This window comes from Arachis hypogaea, chromosome 20 (genome assembly GCF_003086295.3).
Source record: "Arachis hypogaea cultivar Tifrunner chromosome 20, arahy.Tifrunner.gnm2.J5K5, whole genome shotgun sequence".
NCBI classification, from domain to species: domain Eukaryota; kingdom Viridiplantae; phylum Streptophyta; class Magnoliopsida; order Fabales; family Fabaceae; genus Arachis; species Arachis hypogaea.
In genome coordinates, this window is record NC_092055.1 from 26,189,859 (window position 1) to 26,194,974 (window position 5,116).

The window sequence follows — 5,116 nt, forward strand, 5'->3', positions numbered from 1 at the left end:
CTTGTCTGGCTTTAGATAGTATAAAGACACCTTTCTTTCTAGGGTCTATACCAGAGAAGACATTCTACAACCCTTCTGGAAGGAAAAATTCCTAGTCGGACTTCCCAATCCCTGGGAGATAAAGTATGGGACAAAATTCATAGCTTAACTCCGGATGGGATAATTCCCTATGATGCTTTAAGTTATGGCCAAATTATCTCTTTCATCCAAAAGGTTGCTCTAAAGATCTGTCAAGATGATAAGATCCAACGACAACTTGCTCGTGAGAAAAAACAAAATCGAATCAATTTGGGAACTTTCTGTGAATAATTTGGTCTTCCTGCTTGTCATTCAAGGAAAACTAAAAGACCATCCAACCAAAAAAATTTTAAATCTTATTCTGAAAAGAATTTCAGAAGACCAAGGAAAAGTTTTTAAAGAACCAAGAATGAAAAAGGTTTCCAAAAAAATTTTCAAAAGTATCCTCAGAAAAACCCCATTATTTTTTATACATGTAAAAAACCAGGACATGTTAGCAAATACTGTAGGTTAAAAGGAAAGATTAAATCTGAACCTTGATCCCCAGATTGAGGAATAGATTAACAATCTTTTAATTGAAAGTTCAGATGACGAATCTGGACCAAAATCCTCTGATGATATCAATAATATCCAAGTTGATGATATTGAATCATCCTCAGATTCCGATGTCAAGTAAATTAATGTTTTATCCAAAGATCAAGATCTCCTATTTGATGCTATAGAGGCTATTGAAGATCAAGAACAAAAGAAAGACTTTCTTTTGAAATTAAAAAAATCTTTACAAAAAGAAAAGAAACCCAAAAACCTTGTCCTTAGTAATAAATATGATGTCAAACCCATTTTCAAAAAATTAGAAAAACAAGCTATTCATCCCATAACCATTCAGGATCTCCAAACTGAGGTCAACAACCTCAAAAGGGAAATCCAAGATATCAAAAGAAATAAAGACAATCATCAACTCATTCTCTCGCAATTAATGCAACAAGAAGGGTTTGATGATGAAGAACTTGATCCTTTCTAAAACCAAACTGAGTTTTCTAAAAAACAAGAAAATGAAATTTCTAACGACAATGACAGAAAAGAAATCTTAAGAATAATAAACGTGTTCTCTTTTATGAAACATCGTGTTAATATCTGAATTGTCGTTAAAGATTTTGTTCTTGAAACCATCGCACTTTTTGACTCAGGTGCAGGTTCAAATTGTATTAAAGAAGGTCTGATCCCCACAAAGTATTTTGAAAAAATTACTGAACGTCTTAGCTCAATAATGGGTGAATGACTAAAGATCAATTTCAAAATAACCAATGCTTTTGTTGAAAAAGGTAATCTTAGGATTCCAACCAACTTCATCATAGCAAAGGATATCAAAAACGATGTAGTCTTGGGGACACCTTTTATAATCCTTTTGTTTCCCTACCAAGCAGATTTTCCTGGACTTACCTCTTTTGTGGGAGGACAGGTATCTTTGAATTCCTAGATTCACCAAACCAGAAATCTCTCAACTTAATCGAATCCAAAACCAAACAGATTTGTTTTTTGAAAGAAGAAATCTCTTTTAAAACCTTTGAATCACAACTTTCTCAACCAAGGATTCAAGATAAAATTAAAATTCTTTCAAACCAAATTGAAAAGTCTATTTGTTCTGATCTGCCTCATACCTTCTAGAATAGGAAAGAACACATTGTTGATCTTCCCTATGAAAAAGGTTTCAAAGAATCAAAAATCCCTACAAAAGCCCGCCCTATTCAAATGAATGAGCAGCTTTTGCAGCATTCTCAAAAAGAGATTAATGACCTTTTGAATAAAGGATTAATTCGTCCTAGTAAGAGTCCTTGGTCTTGCTCAGCTTTTTATGTCAATAAGCAAGCTGAGATAGAACGAGGAACTCCCAAACTTGTCATCAATTACAAACCGTTGAATCAAGCTTTACAGTGGATTCGTTATCCTATCCCAAACAAAAAGGATTTACTCAATAGGTTAAATTTATCAAATATCTTTTAAAAGCTTGATATGAAATCCGGTTTTTGGCAAATTCAGTTTGAAGAATCTGATAGATACAAAACTGCATTTAAAGTCCCATTTGGTCAATATGAATGGAATGTCCCATCGGAATTTCAAAAAATAATGAATGATATTTTTAACCCATATTCAAACTTTGTAATTGTTTACATAGATGATGTCTTAATCTTCTCTCAAACTTTACAAGAACATTTCAAACATGTTAAAACTTTTATGTACATCATCCAGAAAAATGGACTTGCGGTTTCAAAATCGAAAATTGTCCTTTTCCAAACAAAAATTCATTTTCTTGGTCATATGATTTCCTAAGGAACAATAACCCCAATCAAAAAATCAATTTTGTTTGCAGAAAAGTTCCCAGACTATATCCTTGACAAACCTCAACTCCTGAGGTTCCTAGGATGTCTTAATTATGTCTCAGACTTCATCCCAAATCTTAACAATCTCATTAAACCTCTTCAGGATAGGCTTAAGAAAAATCCTCCGCCATGGACGGACAAACATTCTGATGTCATCAGATTTCTTAAAACCAAAGTTCGAAATCTTCCTTGCCTTTACCTACCTGTTCCTCATGCATTCAAAAGTGTTGAAACAGATGCATCTAATTTAGGATATGGTGGTATCTTAAAACAAAAATTGCATGATAAAGAATGTATCATTGCATTTACATCAAAACATTGGAATAGTACTCAACAAAGCTATTCCACTATAAAAAAGGAAATTTTAGCCATTATTTTATGCATCACAAAATTTCAATCTGACTTACTCAATCAAAAGTTTTTAGTCCGAGTTGATTGCAAATCAGCTAAAGAAGTTTTACAAAATGACGTTAAAATCTTGCATAAAAACAAGTGTTTGCCAGGTGGCAAGCTATATTAAGCATTTTTTATTTTGATATTGAGCACATCAAGGGCAACTCAAACTCTCTCCCTGACTTTCTCACACGTGAATATTTGCAGGGAGACAAGCACAGAGACGATGCCTAAAAAGGCAACATTAGCCTCAGTAAGAGGCAGAGGCGTTCGCCTAGTCATAGCAGGGCCAACCAGAAAATCAGGGTCAAGCATCCCAACTGGGTCATCTACCCAACAATCTACCCAACAACCCTCTAAAAATCCAGCCCAATAATCCAATGAACCAGCAATCAATCAAGCCAAGCAGACTAAGGCAGACTACGCCTTCCCAATCGAAACCCTCTTGGCCTTACAAGACCAAGGCCTCACCAAACTTAACAAAAAATCTTGGGCTGACATTTGCAGTGAGTCAGATGAAGAAATTGACTTAGCTGAACTAATATCCCAAGTAGCCAACCAAAAAACTGTAGTACAGAAACGAAGAGAAAAGAACATAGTCCTAACACTGCAAACATCCACAATTACTACCAAAACACAAAAAACCTAAACCAATTACATATCCACAAACAAATACTCAAACATTATCCAAATGGAGCCTAAATTTTGGGATAACTCACCAAACAAAGTCATCCCAAAAATCTTTCCTACTGGATTCCATTTCAAGCCATTTGCACCCAATAAAACACGCCAATTTTATGAATTCATTTTACTAGATACCGACTCAGTATCTATTAAACATTACAAGGACAAAACTAATCTTGACTTTATAACCCATTCAACAATCCAAATCCTCAAAGTTTTAACCCCAAAGCAATTTGGGAACAATCTAAACAAAATCCAAAAGTTTTCTCAAAATTATGACCCAATAGGTTTTAATTATTAGGACTACATGGAAGCCTAGACTAAAGTATTTTGGTTTCAAAATACTCAGTACAGACATTCATGGTTAATCTATTTTAAAAGAAAATCAAATTATGTTTTTCCAAATTGGTTCTACCAATGGTAGGACTTCTTTGGACCGATCCCAGAAATCCTACCATCACCTACTGATGAAGGGTATAAACTTTTTCAATCAAAATTTGACATTCAGGAAACTAGTGTTCCGGTAATGTTAAAATTTTTCTCAATCTTTTCACTGGCTTGGTGATAAACCCCGTTTTTAGGGTTTATCATATATAGATTTTAAGGGTTTTATCAATGATCTTCCACACTTATTCATATAAAATTGCGTGATTTTGTGTTCCTTTCCCCACTTTGCTTCATAGATGAAAACATGCTTCTTTTGCATCAGAATTGATATACTTTAATCCTCCTCTATTACCATTCGATGCCGTGATCCGTTTGTTAAGTGGTTTCAGAAGTTATAGGTAAAAATGGCTGAGAGGAGTGAAGGAAGCATGCATGAATGGAAGGAGCATGGAATAAATTAGAGTTTTGGAGTTTGAGCATGGGCGCGCACGCGCACTGTACGCGTACGCACGGATATGCGCCCTCTGAGCCCGCGTGATGGAGCTGAGACGAGAAGCTGGCGTGCTTATATGCTTGAAGCCTGCGCGTAGGTCGTGAAAAACCCCAGGGACGCGTACGCGTACTGTGCGCGTACGCACCGATGGCGCACGTGATTTTTTAAGAAGAAAACATGACCAGCAATTTCAGGCAGTCCCAGGCCCTATTTTGGGGTAGGATTTTGGAGGGAAAAGCATATGAAGACCAATTAGGATTAGGGGGTTGGGATAATTAGTCATAATTCTAAATATTTTGGGTAGTTAGTTACATTTTTTTAGAGAGAGAAACTCTAACTTCTCTCTAGGATTTTACTCTCTCCATTGCAATTCTCCTTTGATTTCTTGGTGAGATCCATTGCTAATTAACTTTTACTTTGATACAAGTTGTAGATCTACTTTTCTTCTACTCTTAATTAGTGTTCTCTTGATTCATTCACTTAGATCTAGATTTGTGACCTTGTTACTTTGAGTTTTGATTAATGCATTGAGGAATTTCATTCAATTGCTTGATTTTTGATGATTGCTTGGATTAGATAGCTTTAATTCAACTCTTTTCTCTCAATTACATCATGTCTTCCATAATTGCCCACCAATTGTTTGTGAAAATAACAACCTTAGCTATGGAGTAGATTTTTCTTACTTGGCTTAGGGGTTGAGTTATTGGAGACACTTGAGTAGTGGATATCAATTGTTGATTAGGAATTGAAAATTGCTAATTGA